This window comes from Micropterus salmoides, unplaced genomic scaffold (genome assembly GCF_014851395.1).
Source record: "Micropterus salmoides isolate LMB-PRFRI ecotype aquatic unplaced genomic scaffold, ASM1485139v1 Ms_hic_scaffold_6, whole genome shotgun sequence".
Taxonomy (NCBI): domain Eukaryota; kingdom Metazoa; phylum Chordata; class Actinopteri; order Centrarchiformes; family Centrarchidae; genus Micropterus; species Micropterus salmoides.
The window spans coordinates 36,966,106-36,982,435 of record NW_024044348.1 but is presented as its reverse complement, the minus strand read 5'-3'; the positions used below and the strand labels follow the sequence as shown (position 1 = coordinate 36,982,435).

Below are 16,330 nucleotides of genomic sequence, written 5' to 3'. Positions count from 1 at the left end.
ATATGTATCACATCAATTACACAATCAAGGCAAATCAGAAGTGCAGGGATATGTGAAAATGTAGCTGTTAATGTGCTGACGGCTCACATCACGATGGTCATACACATTTAAAACTCAAGTGAGGCTCCTTGTCTAGTTAGCAAATCAATTTCTTCACAAGGAAATGTTAAATATTGTGAATCACTATAGACTATGATAATGTGTTCGATGCAAGATATTTGCTCTAGTAATAGACAATAGGCAATAGAATTCTGGACACGTTTATTTTGACAGGATGCTCATATTGCACAGTTTAAACTTCTGAGTTTCAGTGATAGCCTGCAAGAACATATGCCTGTGTATGTTGAGTGCCGTGTTAACTCCAGGTCATTTTGACAAGTGTAAACACTCACTCTCCCCATCAAATTCCATTAAACCCTGTAAGAACACAAACACACACTCCAAAAAATAGCCCCCAAGCAGCGGCATTAAACAAGTGCTCTCATTTGGACATAAATAGTGTGATCTTACTCTCATAAATCACTCTGAGATTGCACATTTGGCCGAGGCAAAGGCTTCAGGTTCGCACACCCCTTCTGTAAACAGGTTCTCCCTCAGCCTCTCACAACTTTAGTTTAAGTCGGTAGATGTGTGAGACTCTGTGTTTGTGTGCGTATGTGTGCAAGGTTACCAGGCTTGATCCATTTTAAAAAGAGTCTTGCTGTAATCAAAAACAATAACCGCTCAAAGCGTAAACTCTTCCAAAGCCCCCCTCCACACTACCCCACCCACCCTTCGAAGTATGAAATAATATTCTGTGTGTGGGCCCTGGCCGAACGCTGAGAACGCAAACATTTCACAATAAAGTTGTTTAAATAAAGGCCTTGGCATAGATGGCTGGGAGATAGAGGACATGCTGCGTTAATTACAAGCGCCCGTTAAAATAAACCGCTGTGTAAAGTATGACTCTCTCCTTCTCCTATTCTTGGGGATTTGAACCTATAAAATGTCAGCGATGTGTGTACCTCACATGTGCTGTTTGGAGACCAAACACAACAGCAGCCCTTCAGGTTGGAGATTGGAAAAGAGAGATAGACAGACAAAGAAAGAGAAAGAGAGGAGGGGGGGGGGGCACATATGCAAAAAAACACAACAGAGCTCTACAATCAACAAAGAAAGCAGTGTTTACTCTGCATTTAAAGACTTATGAATTCTTCTCTCCCCCGCCTTGCTGTTACGTGGCGTTAACTGAAAGGGAAAATAACCCAGTTAAGCACTCGGTTTATTTTTCTTCAAACTCTTGTCTGAAAAGTAATATGCTTTAAAGACACAATAAATGTACTGGTGCTCTCCCCTCTGTATCTGTTTCAGCCTTTCCCTTACCAAGCGGTATGTGTGTGTGTCTAAGTGTGTAAAGTTACATTGCAAAGACAGAGAGGCAGAGAGATGGATTATTTTTCCTGAAGCGTGGACTTAAGTTTCTGCTTTCTGCTGCTGGGTGGCCCACTCCTCTTTAGCCGTGTTAACATAAGAATAGAGGGGTGGACGGGGGGTGAGGGAGGAAAAGGAGGGCTGGGGTAGCAGGGTAGCTGGTTTAAATTATTCTGCGCCTCCGCTGCTGCATAGCAGGAGCTGTTGTTATCCACTTAGAACATCAGACGATTTGTTCCTTCGCCCTCTCTCTTCTCTCCTTCTCTCAACCCTGGGGTCGTCTTTATTCGGGACCCTTTGTACCAGTGTTACATTATAATGTCTGTCCTGAGCAGGGTGCACCTCATTCCTTGCCACTTGTATGATTTTTCCTATTCTGGATTTTTTAATTCAGATAAAAAAAAAAAGCTTTTAAAATAACTTGCGAGTGCTTTAAAATCTGGTTTTGCCCTGGTTTTATTTGTAAAAGAAAATCTGATCTTTTTCTTGCAGTTGATTGGCAGGGGGATTCGTTTTACCTCCAACTGAGCTAAACTAATCAAGCCCCCATTCTAGTGAAAGATTTTGCCCCTGCGAGGATTACCTCAAAAATCTAAATATCAAATGTTAACTCTCCGTACCGCAGGCTGTCATCCAAGCTCAGTGACGAGCGCTGTGACGCTTGCAGGCCCAGATGAGGAATGCAGTTATGGGGAGATATTTGTATACATTCAGCCTGCGCCTTGGAAAGCAGAGATGGTGGTTGAGCACAGCTTAAAGACATCTGGATGCGATGAAATGCCATTTGTCTAAACAATCAAGAGTTTTACCAAAGCCACCCAACGTGCGCTCTGCTTTTAGTACATGCTTGTGCAATGTGCTTCAACAGAAATCGTTATTGACAAATATTTCATTGCGACAGCCTCATGAGATCTCAAAACGAGATTTTTTTTTGCATCATTCCAGCTTTCTGCTGTAAACATAAAGCATTAGTGACGGCTGTGTAGTGGAGGATGGATGAGATGTGATGAAGATAATTTGGAAGGGAGGAAGGTGGAAATAAAGAGAGACACAGAACCGTGGTGGCAATTCATTATAAATAAGACTGAGGCAAATCAGCGAGATCGTAATCTAAATACTTAAATTCAATGCTCATTCTTCTTACTGAAAAATAGTGAATAATAACTTCTCATATTTTGTGGTTGACCACCCGCCATCACTACAACAAAGCATTCAAGAAAGCTTAAATGAACTTGACATGCAAAAGATATAATATCAACATGTCAGGATGGATTTCTATGTAAACTGAAGACAAAATCACAAGATAAACACCCAGATAGAGAATGAGGCATCATCCGTCAAAAGAAATGCCACATGTATAGATTTATTTTCTTCTTAATTCCATTTAAACAAATGGCCTGGGCAGGCATGGCAGCCAGTGCTCTGACTATGCCAATGGTGTGTGTGTGGTGGTGGAAGTGAAGGGGGCAAGCAGACATGACTGGGATAATAAGCGTCATGGAATCTAATCAGATTTCTAAGAGGAACTGATTGTTGTGAGGCAGCCGGTGCAGGAGTGGGGTTGACAATAAGCTGAAATTTAAGTGTTAATTTTTATGCTAATCCTCTGGCATCTCTGTGTGATGCAATTTGGTCCAGCAGCCCCTTGACTTTGCGCCGCAGATATGAAATTGTCCCGCGCACAGAGAAAATGTCAGCTTGCCAGACCCTGAAAGCTCGTAATTTATTAGGTATGTTTCTATTAGTATGTGTCACAGTTGTTAGGGAGCCACATGCGCAGGCAGCCACACCACCTTGTTCTCTCCCTCCCTTCCTCTCTTTTTTTTTCTATATCTCACTCTTTCTATTTCTCTACCTCAACTCGCCTCATCCAACTCTCTCCATCCTTTTTTCTCCCCGCATTGCCATCCACTTCTTTAACACACACGCACATGCACACACGCACAGACACACACAATGGCACACAACACGCTTGTTCTTAAGATGGTCTCGGCTCAGTGGCTGCTACACAGGGGCATTAATGTATTATCATATATCGGGTGGTCCTTGCCCCCTGGACAAAGGCTATTTAATACAATTTAATGACATTCCCTAGAATGGGGGGAGGTTGGGGTGGTGGAAAGAGAGGGATATAGTAAGAGAATAAAAGAGGAGGGAGAGAAGGGGGAAAGAAAAGAATAAAAAAGAAAGGCAGAGGCCCAGATGAAAATAGCATCTGTGTTTTTCATGGCTCACCCATGCAGACACTGCACTGTAAAATGTGTGACTTTCTCGCCTTTTTTTCTCTGCATTTCTCCTACTCTACCTGCAGAATAAAATGTAGTTGGAGGGCCGTGGTAGGGCTAAATATGACTTTCAAAACTACTTATATCTGGGCCTTGGCAGGCTGCCTGTGTTGTTACAAGTAGTAGAGGTAGTAAAAATAGTTATACCACAATGTAAAAATACTCCATTATACTACTGCTCCAGGTTGAAGTTAGAAAGGGGTATAACCCTTACAATTTGAACAATATTAAACCCCATTTTTAATACTATTTATGGTCAGTATTTTTTCAGCTACAGTCAGTCACAGTATTTACATTCTGCAGCATTTTTCATTGTTACTAGCAAAGTCTGCCTTTCCGGTGCAGGTTTTAAATTGTGTACCCATGCAAAAGGGAGTCACAAGGAATTTCTGCATGTACTGGACGAGACAAAATCCAGTGCATGAGCGACTTTGACCCATTTTGGCACATTGGCACCACTTTGTTTTTTGGAACCCCAAGTGACCATATTTGGATAAGAGGGTGGAGCTGGGAAAGATATGCATTGTTACGCCTGACATTTTCAGCGTGGTAGCGACTTGTGAATCACAAGGACAGCCACACCCTAAAGCATACCCTGCTTTATTGTTTATTTTCCTCTAAATGGGACCATGCTTTACTAAATGAACATCATGCTGTATTGAAGGAGACTTGAAACTAGGAAATGAGATGATAAACTCATTAGGAAAGTTTTTACCGAGGTAATAAATCCAGTGGAAAGTATGGTCATTTTGTCATTGACATCTAGACAATCAGACTTTTTGCAACCAGTGGAGTCGCCCCCCGCTGGCCATCAGAAAGAATGTTCCTAATTGGTGCCATGCCAGCCATGAAATACAATTCCCCATATATCACATTTTTCCCCAAGTCCAAGAATTGTTTTGTTTTCTGCTTGCTGATAAAAGGCAATGTTTAAACATAATTGTTAGAAGACAGAGTTGCTGGTACCTGTATTAGTAATGAAACACTCAGTTTCTGTTACCGCAGGTGTCACCAAGTCAACTCAATCTTAACTATAACTAAAAGGAGTTATACAGTATTATATACAGCCAATTATATTATAGTTGTTTTAACATGTAAGCATCATTTTAATGTTGTTGCTAGTTGTGGGGGGCACTACATTTCACTATTTTGGCTATTGTACAGACTCCTGGGTAGTTAGTCTGTAACAATCTGTATCAAATGATTTTTATGTTAAATATGAATCTTTAAAGTAACTGGTGACTAAAATGAATGTAGTGGATTACCTCTAAATTGTATTATACTTAATATAATACTTAAGTAAATGTACTTTACACCACCACCTGTTAGTAAGCAAAATACAATCAGTCATTGCAAAGAGGCCATCACTGAGGCATCAAGGATGAACTAGGGACAATGTGTTTTGATGAAACTTCAGCAAAGACGCTTATTCTTCCTACAATTCTATTGTATTCTATTTTCAGTCATCTCCCTCTCTATGTTTAAACACTGCTAAAATGGCTGTGCTCCCTGCTCATATGTTGAGTGGTACTAGAAAGCCAGTCAAAACTGTACTCAGTGGGCCCAGAACACACACTGAAAGGTTTGGATGCAATTCACATATAGGTCAATTAAATGCAACAACATCTGCTCTCTCCCTACCATTTGCATATAGCATTCATATGTTAATGATGTCCCTTGTTTTTTTTTTTCTGCATGTGTGTATGTGCATGTGTGTTTGTGTGTGCTGTTTGTTTCTCTCAGTGTGTATTTTTCCTGTACTTCCTTCCCTCCTCCCAGTCTCTTTGTATCGGCAAACAAAAAGAGATGCAGAAAATTTGGATTCATACTTCCCTTTTCGAAGAAAAAAAAAACAAAACAGATACGCCCGTCCTATTTTCACTTCCTCTTGCCTGACGATTAAAGGGGAGGTTAGACGAGTGCCACAGTTGTTCCATTGCCGTGCCCCTGATTTCAACAAGAAGCCCCTTTAACACCAGAGAAGGCAAGGCCCTCTCTCTTCCCCAAGCAGCTTAATGCCTTATAAATCAATGATGACACAGATGGACTAGCGATAATCTATTTAGAATGCCTCACAGCAAATATTGTTGTGCAGATGATTAGACAGCCAGTTATTTTAACTCAGACCCCTAAACCCAATCTTCCGCTTATCATAATGCTCCTCAGATTTATAGTGGTAATTTGGGATTGGATATTTTTGTTATTTGAAATAAATTTGCTACAAAAATTATCCAAAATGGTAGAAATTCAAAGTCAGGTTGTGGCAGGGCAGTATGTCTACATGTTTGTTTGTCTTTGTGCATGTGTGTGTGTGTGTGTGTGTCTTGGGTGGCATGGGCAGCTTGAGGAACAAAAGACATGAAGAGGTGCTGGTGTCTGTGCCAAGGCCATAATGATAAGGCATGTTTCTTTAAAGAAGGGGGAGACAGACCTTTAGCAGAATTGTATCTCCGGGGCATTTTGTGTGTGTGTGTGTGTGTGTGTGTGTGTGTGTGTGTGTGTGTGTGTGTGTGTGTGTGTGTGTTAGACAGACTAGTGGCACGAGGGGGGTTAATGGCAATCCAGGGTCTCTGCCCCTTTTCATGGTCGATGGGGCTCAATTTAGCGTGCGAGGGTGAGGAGGAGGGGGAGGAAGAAGAGAAGAGGAGGAGGAGAAAAGAGGAGAGGAGGAGTGCAAAAATGAAGTGGAGGTTGTCAGACGTGGCAGCTGCTCAGAGGCCCTGATAAATATAAGCCCTTATTGATCGGTTGAAAATGAAAGATCCCCGAGTGGCGTGCAGTATTTAGCTTCTTGTGTGCCTCACGTCAGCGGTGGCCTTGCCCTGGAGGGATAGATTTTCAGCTGTGCCTCCGGGCACCGCAGTGCGCTGGCTTTGATTTCATCTTTAACCTTTTTCGGCTGCGTTCCCTTGACCTCTGCAGCGTCGCTCACTGAATTTGTTAGATTTTCATTTTGACATCGACCCCCTCTGCCCCCACCGCCCACACCCCATCTCCATCTTCCTTTCCACACATCACTGTCTCCTTCTTCATGCTGTCCATCTTCCTCTTTACCTCTTCAGGTCTATATTTCATTATCACCTCCTCCACTAATCTTCCCCCCTCCTCTGTTTCTCCCTCTAGGTGGCCATTCCAGTGAGCAGCAGTCAGTCAGGAGTGACAGTGAGAGGCCTCTTGATCCTAACAGACAGGTTGCACTCCAGTATGCAGTTGGAGTGTTAAGGTAAGCTCACACACAATTCATACCTTAGCCTGTAGCAAAAGGTCCTCAACATGAAGATTTTCTAAACTGTGCATGCTATTTGCTTCTCACTCTGTAACGATAAAAGAACAAGACACATACACACAAGTAAATGCACACATACACTCACACACTCCAACTGTTCGTCATTCACTCACCATTTAGTCTTATCCCCAAAGGCACTCTGTCTTAAACCAAAACACACACACACGCACGCAGAGACAGTCACACAGCTACAGTACACTGCTGCTATGTGCGCAGACAGAACTTGTAACAATCTGGATTGTGATAATCTATGATAATCATCCACCACATGCCACCTAAAAACGCACATGGGTGGCATTCAACACCCACACTGGCACATTGCTTCAGTGCATCTCGCCTCCCTCTGCCGCTCTCCCCAATGTCACTACCTCAGCGTCAATGTCACCACTCTGCTCCTTATTCTCTTTTATGTATGAGGAGGCTTGCGCTATAACGTCCTACGAAGTGGGGAAAAGGAAGGAATCTTGAACAATTTATGTTTGGCATTAGTGTAATTGAATCCCACTCGTATATCAAAGTAAGAAAGTTGCGAGGTGTAGGTGATATAAATGCAAGGTAGGGATCCATGAAAACATAGATATGTCCCTCCCCTTTTCCTTGTCTTCTGAACAATGTCTCCCATCTCTTTTTTTATTCTCTCCTTCTCTCCCCTCCTTTAGCTAGATGGATGATAAATTCCCAGCCAGAGTGCCAGCAACAGCTGTTGGCAGACAGGCCTGATATGAGAATAGCAGCATAGGATGAGCAGGCATTAAAAATTAATATGCTATTTAGCCTAGGTGTATTTTAGGTATTTGACATTTTCATGTCCGGGACAGACTAAATTTATTCATAGTACAGGGGGAAAAAAAATAAAAAAAATAAAATAAGAAGAGAGGGATGGGTGCAGGGAGGAGGGGTAGGCTGTGGGGGGTGGAAGGGGGGATGCAGGGAACACTAAGTGATGGCCATTCTGGTTTTATGGTCACCCTGTTTCACCTTGCCTCCCACCACAGGGATGCTGTTTCACAGTAAAATATGATAAGGCTGGTTGTGATGATCACGCTGCACACAAGTGGAAACAATTGTTCAGCAAAACATCTTCACTTTTATCTAGTCATAGAAGGAAAGATAGATGAGTATATGTGCAAGCGGTACAATAGCTATGCTAACAGTTACATGTTGAAGAGATGTCCTGTCGTTAAATAATTTCTAATATCCATCACAACAATATTCAAAGCTGTATTTTGCATTTTACACCTGATTTTCGTTCAAAATTGTTTTTCTATTCATGATATTTTAGTATTTACTTAGTTTTAAAAGAATATTTTGGAATTGGAGACTGACCTCGCCAGAAAAACGGTAGTATTGTTTTGTATCTAGAAGGCTTAAAGAAACCTACTGTAAAACTTCCATTAATTGCCCGAGCTTTTATTTGCTTCCATTACTGAACTCACCCTGCCTATATTTGGAACAGGGACAGGCCTTTAATTCCTTTCACACAAAAGTCTTGCTTAGCAAAGATGGGAAATGAGCATCTATGAAATTGTTTGTTTCAACCAGTATGGATATTACTTGTATTAAATATTGGCTAATGGATAACAACATGCACAGAGAGAGAGAGAGAGAGAGAGCGACCGACCATACCGGTAATTATTAGAGTTCTAAATGATATTCGTCTTAGCACTGACTCCGGCAAAATTTCAGTACTGTTGTTATTGGATCTTAGTGCAGCATTCGACATTGTTGTCCACTCAATACTAGATTACATTCTAATAAATACACTCCAAGACAGGTTGAAAAATTGGGTTGGGCTTTCCAGTACAGTCTAAAGTTGGTTGAAGTCTTATCTACAACACAAGAATTTCCAAGTACATGAGCTATTTAATGTGACGTGTGGAGTCCCCAAAGGTTCAATTCTAAGGCCATATCTATTCAACTTCTACATGCTCCCGCAAGGCCAGACCATGCGAAATAACAACATTGCCTACCATAGTTGTGCGGACAACACTCAAATCTATTTAGCACTATTACCAATGCATTGATCAAGTCAGTGACTTGTGGCAGACTTTTCTTCAACTAAATAAGGGCCTGTGTCCACCAAAGCGTTTTCCCTTTAGGCCAGCTTTTTTTTCAGCTCTTGAACGAAACAATGTGCCTCCTTGCCGAGTTATTTCCTTGCCCGCAAAATCTCATGAACCTGAGTACGACGAGTCCGTTCCCTCGCTCTACATGTTTCAGCCTTCTCTTCATGCAGAGCAAGGGCCAGAGCAAGTAGGCCTATGTACTTTGTGGTGACATTTTTATATTCAGTAAAATTAGGTAGCCTACTTGCAGCACATCACCTCCACGGAAATTATGTATCTTAACAACCAAAGCGTCTTGAAAAAAACGCTGCGCCTCCAAAGCACACCCTAGTGCTGCCAGCTAGGCGTTTTCAGAACAACAAGTGGCGTTTTCAAAAAACGTTATGTTTGGTGCCAAAGAAAAACGCTAAAAGTTAGCTCACTGGACTCCTTGTCATCCTACTATTACCTTAAACAAGACTTAGAGGACTCATGGCCAAACAAGACTTGTTCATACCTTTATTACTAGTAGGTTAGGCTATTGCAACAGTCTCTTTTGAGGTCTCCCTAAAAAAGCTGTCAAGGAGCAACAGCTTGTACTGAATGCGGCTGTAGGAGTTCTAAGAAAGACCAGAAAATCTGAACACATTTCAACCCTGCACTGGCTTGCAGTGTGTCAGAGAATTGATTTCAAAATACTGCTGCTCACCTATAAATCACTAAATGGTTTATGGCCAAAATACCTCACTGAAATGTTTTTACGATATGAACCCACTAGACCCCTCTGGTCATCTAGGACCGGTCTGTTGACTGTCCCCAGAGTCAAAACAAAACACGAAGAAGCAGCATTTAGTTACTACGCAGCAAATAGCTGGAATAAACTTCCAGAAGATTTGAGACTCTCACTTATTTCCAGTTACTTTAATCCAGACTAAAAACAGTAGACCACAAACCATGCATATAATATACTCTGAGAGAAAGAGACATGTCAAATAATTGTAGCGCGTGATGACCGACCAGAGGGGTAATAGAAAGTGTCATGCAAACTTTTTCTAAGCTGTAACCTTGCACTACATTTTGATTTTATTCTTTTTAAATGATCAAATACCTCTTGATTTTATATATTGAATAACATGTTTTTATGTGTAGCACACTGAGTCTGCCTTATGGATGAATTGTGCTATATAAATGCAGTTGCCTTGCCTTACATTTCACAGCCTGCCTCAGTGGATGGAGTCATGTGACCTCAGCATGTAATTTAGTCACCTGATAACAGGTATTCATACATGGGGTTGATCATAACCCCTGTCCATCCTTGAACAGAGACAGCAGTTACAATCACCCCCATGTAAGACTGTCCATTATCATGTGAACAAAATTCCATACTTGGCCACGTGTTAGTAAGTGGACCTTGTGATGAGAATTTCTTGTGACCACATTATTTTCATAACCTTGACCATGTAGTTTTTGTGCTTAACCAAACCATAACTGTAGATGTGGCAGAAAATTTGTTTCAGAACCATTCCTATTTTTTGTTTTTACTTATTTGGTTGTGTAAGTCGTTGGGTGTTGAGTCTTACAAAAAGATGACAACAGAATTTTTAGGATGATTTATCAAGTCTTTGGGAAGGTGATATGTTGATGAACAACAGTCTTCCCAGATGTTACATGTCAATTCCAGGAAGAGAACACCATGTGTACATTTTATGTGGGTTTGGTTGACATTAAACCTCCAGCAAATTAACAAAATGGTTGCTACTATGGTAACAGTCATTTTGACAGGTGACAGTACACGTGTCAAAGAGCTGAGAGTCTAACACGAGATGTACAGAACAGCTGAGTCACATGTTGATGAGGAACAAAAAAGAAATCCTATAGATGCAGAGAAGCATTGTCATTTATCCAGATTAGAAAATTAAATGCCAGCTGTCATTACAGACAAAATATTCAGCAATGTAAACTTTACATTCTGTTCTAAACATGATTAAATGCTATTCCACCGCAAAATACACCATTTACATAGAAATGTATTTGGTAATAAATTGATAAGATGCATTCTAATGGTGTGTATATTCCCAGTGACCCAGGATTAGGAGGCTACTGCTACTTAGCCACTTTCCACAGTCAAACACAAGACCCCTGGAGGTCCAGACAGCAAAAGTACAAGTCCCATGCTGAGCCATGCTAGGACAGTCTTTATCACTCTCTCTCTCTGTCTCTCCCTCTCCCTCCCTCCTTGGTGATTAATGGCTAATGCTGCTCTAGTACATCTCTATATCCCTCCTCATCCCTCCCTCGCTAATCGTTGTGAAATCTTAGACATGGCCTGGATTTGGCCTCCTGGAGAAAAAGGGGGGTTGGATTGGTTTGGGGAGGGGGCCAACTCCCACCTCCCACACTGTTTGTATCTTTTTTTTCACTTTTGACTTTCTCCTATGCCACTGCTTTGCCGTCGTCATATACCTTAAATATAGCACACCATCTTTAAACATTTACACTGATCATCAAGAGAAACATTTAGCTTGGTCAGTCAAAGGGAGAGACACTTTCAACTTCTGTACAGGGTGCAATCCAACTCTACAAATCACAGTTGTGATTGTAGAGCTTTTTGGCGCAAAATGTAATCCAGAGATGTCTTTTAAAAATTGACTACTACAACTCACTTCTCATTAAAAGAATATTATGACATAATGTGACGAAAGAATATATCGCTGGGCTTTTAATGAGTTTGCATGGACCGTTGCCAAATGCAGATTTGGGGTATAAAATCTAAAAAAATTCTATTAAAACTTCACCTGATGTTACATACATACTACTAAACACATTTAACCGATTTACATATGTTAACTGTTAGGTTTGCTAATGGCTCACTTGATGTCAGCTAGCCTCTAGTTTAGTTTATCTCTTGACAGAAGAGAATTAGCTGTCTAATCAACAGGCGGGAGATAGTTGAGAGTTTTAAAACAGTAGTGGATAAAAAGATGAAAGGGCTGACATGACTCAAAGCAGGATTTAAACCCATGTTATCACAACCACAGCGCATGCACCTGTCCTCCCTCACCAGCCAGCATGAAACAGTGTCAAAAACAGAGCAACATCAGTATAACTTCTCATTGTCTTTATTTATACCTCCATTTTAGCAATTACCCATCTTCCACCTCTGTCCTAATTGCACCCTTCGGTTCTCTCTTTTTCACCTCTTAGTCTGTTAATTATTATATTTCTTCTCCTTTTTTTCCACTTTCACCCTCCCTCTCGCCTCTTTCTTTCCATCTTCATTGCTTCCACACTTGGCAGCAACTTCCCGTCGCCGTGCAGCACATTACTGTATATACACTGACTGTTATTACCTTGGGGAACGTTTAGCAGCTTCGTGTTTAACACCATATAACCTCCGTTACTTCAGCAGCAGCAACAGAGAGAAAAACCTGGGAGGTGGAAACCAGAGACTGCTTGTGTTAGGCGACTGTTCGACTGATCACCACAATAAAGACGACAAGCGAGAGAGAAGAGACAGAGAGAGAGAAAAGGAGAGCATGTGACACGCCTGCTGGATTTCAACCTATTGGATGATCAGTGATTCTTAAGGGGAGGGATAATTTCTTGCGATATCTCTCACTACAAAGTAAATAGAAATCAAAGCTCTTCACGCTCCGAGACAGAGGCACTATATGAAAGAAACTATCTTAACAACCTCCTTCATTTCTGCTCTTTCTTCTGTACTTCACATTGATTTCATGTAACCGGTGTTAAGTGAAACTATTTGAGAGGCAATGGATCCACTTGACTTTCTGTCTCAGAGGAAGACGGCGATTGGCTCCCAGTATGGTCAAAAAACTTCTAGTAAATCTATCTCAGTCTATTCAAATAATTAGGAATAATAAGTTTTTATTATTCCTAATTATTTGAATAGACTGTGTTTGATAACCATTTAACAAATGAAAAGTTACGATGTGTGCCGGTGTGGCTCTCAAAGTGTCACAACGGCCAATGTGGCTTTGAGTCTGCAGACTCTTGGCAGATAACTGTTGCTCCCTATCATTCAAATACCCCCCACCCATCCCCTGAACGTAATGTACTCATCAACCAGCCTCCCTTGACAACCCCCACCTTACCCAGCAACCCCCACCTTACCCCTCTCATTCCCCTTCTCCTTGATAAGGATCTGTGGGCGTTGATGTCTCAAAGGGGTTTTAGAGGGGTAGGAGGGCAGCTTGACAGATAACAGACAACAAAGGAGTCAAAAGCGAGTCATGTCCATGTCCATCAGTGTGCTTGTCCACAAAAAGTCAGTGCACGTAGACCAAACATCGACAGCAGCTCAGGGGAAGACATGGAGGGACTGTCAGGTGATTATAAAAGGGGAAAAAAAAGATTCCGGGGGATTGGGTGTGAGACAGGAGCTCACGCACTCACACACACACATCTGCTCAGGGGTTTCTCTCTCCGTTCCATCATCCTCCCAGGATATAATTGAAATATTGGTTGTAATTGATATATGGGCTTGGCTGTCTTTTCCCACCTCATTCTCTTACGTGTGTGTGTGTTAAGGACGACCTATCTAGATTTCGCCAGTGATTCCTCCTACTGCCCTCTCTGTGGGCTGACCCGCCACTTCACCACGTGGGATGGACAGAGATAGATTAGCATAGGAAAAAAAGCAACAAAAAAAAAAAAAAATAAGAAGGCGCATCATTCCACAATTCCACAAAAGGCCTAACTTGTTATCAAAGTAACTTCCAGCATATTAGCAAGAAGCCCCAACCCCCTCATATCCTTTGTCCCCCCCCCCACCTCCCAGCACCCTCCCTCTCCTCCTTTGTGGCATTGCTCGCTCACACTCTGCAAGCTTCCTGAATTAAACTGCCAGCTTCCTGTTCTTTTATATGCACGGCCACATCTGGGGCGCTCGCTCGCAGGGCCCCGCCGCTTAATAACAATCACCTTCCCTTTCACTCGGCCCTGATTGTTTCTAATTCGCCCTGACAGATAGTAGCTGACAAGCCGCCCGCGCCTCCCTCCCTCCGTGACCCGAGCTCACTCAGCACACTTATAAGGCCTGTCATTTTTAATATTTGATTTTCACTTCGTAAAAAGTTATGTGTTTTAGAGCTGCCACAACCACAGCCACCATCACCCCCCCACCCACCCCCCTCCTCCCCAATCGTATGATGAAATCAGTATTTAACTGAAACCATGTCCAATGGCCGTCACTCCCTTCCCTCTCCCTTCTTGGCCCTTTCTCTTCATTCTATTTAAGCCTCCTGCTCTCCATCTCTTCCACCTCTTTCATTAATTGTCTTTCTCTCTTTCTGCCTTCATCATTTCCACCTTATCCTTTCTTTCTGTCTCTTTCACTCTCTTAGTTTATGAAGACATAGCAAGTGGGAGAATGTAGCAGCGGGATTGTACAGACTCATATGTAAGCCAGTCTCTAACCCACAGTGAACCACCTTTGCAGCCACCTTCATCCAGGCGTACACAGAACAAAGCCACACAGCTCACAACAGAGCGATGTGTATTGACAAATAACCGGCATACACGTCTGTCCGACATGCAGCTTACTGGCTTCCAGCGTTATTTGCTTTCCATTGATTCCCATTAAAGGTATATGGAGCCATGTAAAATGCATATCAGGTAGGCTGATCATTAAATGAAAGGATGGATTCATCGACAGCTTGACGGATGACATTTTGCCAAGCGATCTATATAGCCCTTCGATAAAAACACAATTTGGAGCATAAGACAAAGAAGCAGAACGGAAAAGGAGAGAAAGACAACGATTATAAGATGGATACGAGACACTCGTGGCATCACTGAATGTTAGTAGAAATAGAGAAACAAAGGTATTTGTAGCTCTTCTTCCTGTTTAGTTTTTTGTCCTAAAAAATCACTTTTTGGCTTTGCCATTTTTTAGTAGCTACGCAGAAAATACGGTTGTGGAAGTCAAGGTGGTGGATAGTCCTGTAGTTGGTAGTTTGCCTCCCATCACAGACCTGTATTTAATGTTAACCTTTTTGTTGTACCTACAATTTCCCCGTAACCTTAACCAAGTGTTTTTGTTGCCTAACCCAAACCATAAGTTTACGTCAGCTAGCTTACATTGCAATATATATACAGTATATTAAATGTTGTCATCTGATGTAAAAGAAAACCTTGTTGTTGAATCCAACTCGACCAGTTTTGCAGAATTGTCCAACATCAATGCTGATCTGCTACTGCTGTGGTATAAGATTTCTGCAGGCATGAAAACTACTTGGGAAGGATAAGGGAAATATTGTGGTTTGGATGCAACTACTTTTGTGCTTAGAGGTTTAGGCCTTTCTCATTTCATCTCCTGTCAGGTCTCTACTGCCCGCTTTCTAGTGGGTCATATGGTGCCCAAAGAATCCTTGCGGTTAAATGAATTCAACATTGTAAAATTTTAAGCACTTGAACAAGTAACCTATACTGCTATTTTTCTTGTGAGGACAGGCACATGGACACATTACACACCCTACATGTCAATGTTTGTCAAGATAGTAATACCATGACAAATACAAGATCATCAGATCATTAAATCATCCACCAACTCTGCAAAGCCTTTTTTGGTTATTGCAGTCAACCTTGTGCACCCAAACATTGTCAAACAAACACACACACACACCCCCACCCCACCCTGCCCGTCAAGACATACTTCCATTTCGGGACACCGAGGTGCCCGGGGCGCACCCGCTGCCATTCTGCATCTTTACCCAACGACAAAAAACACAACTAATTGGAGTACCACTGCATGTTTTCACTAAAGGCACAATTTAATTACATTTGAGCTGGGAATGAGTATTTTGGGAATGTCTGTATGTTCATTCAAACAAATGGAGCGAATGAAAAGCAATATTTGTTTGCTTTGATTAGCAAACAGGCAGGGTAATTTGTTAAGGAGAAAGAGTGAGGGCTGAAAATCTCTGTTTAACCCCCAGCTTTCCAGGGTTGGACTACTCTCACTCTGTTTCACTCACACACACATACATTTACACACACTTCATCCCCTCCCCAAACATTTGTGCCCCTTCCATCCTAAACATTAATGAACTTTTGCTCCTGGCTTTGTGACTCTGACCTCCCTCTTCAGCTCTCTTTATCTTTTTTCTTCCCTCTTTTTTGTCTGCCTTTCTTTCTCCCTGATCCCCAGTCTCTTTCATGTGGTCCTCCTGTTCATAAATCCTTTATTAATAACTCAGTGAATAATGTAAAGAGTATTGTTTTCTCCAAGGTTGTATTAATAAACATGAATGAATTTATTTGTCTTCACCAAAGCATGATTA

The 16,330-nt window shown here is 41.8% G+C and overlaps 1 protein-coding gene across 5 annotated transcripts in view; it reads left to right on the top strand.

The window, feature by feature from the left end:
* Positions 1–16,330, top strand: part of znf536 (zinc finger protein 536) — a 219,086-nt gene that overhangs the window by 72,440 nt on the left and 130,316 nt on the right. For all 5 annotated transcript variants that reach the window (XM_038701229.1, XM_038701230.1, XM_038701227.1 and 2 more), the window contains one exon: positions 6,819–6,918. The gene's annotated coding sequence lies outside the window, so the exon portion shown is untranslated. The remainder of the gene's footprint in view (positions 1–6,818; positions 6,919–16,330) is intronic.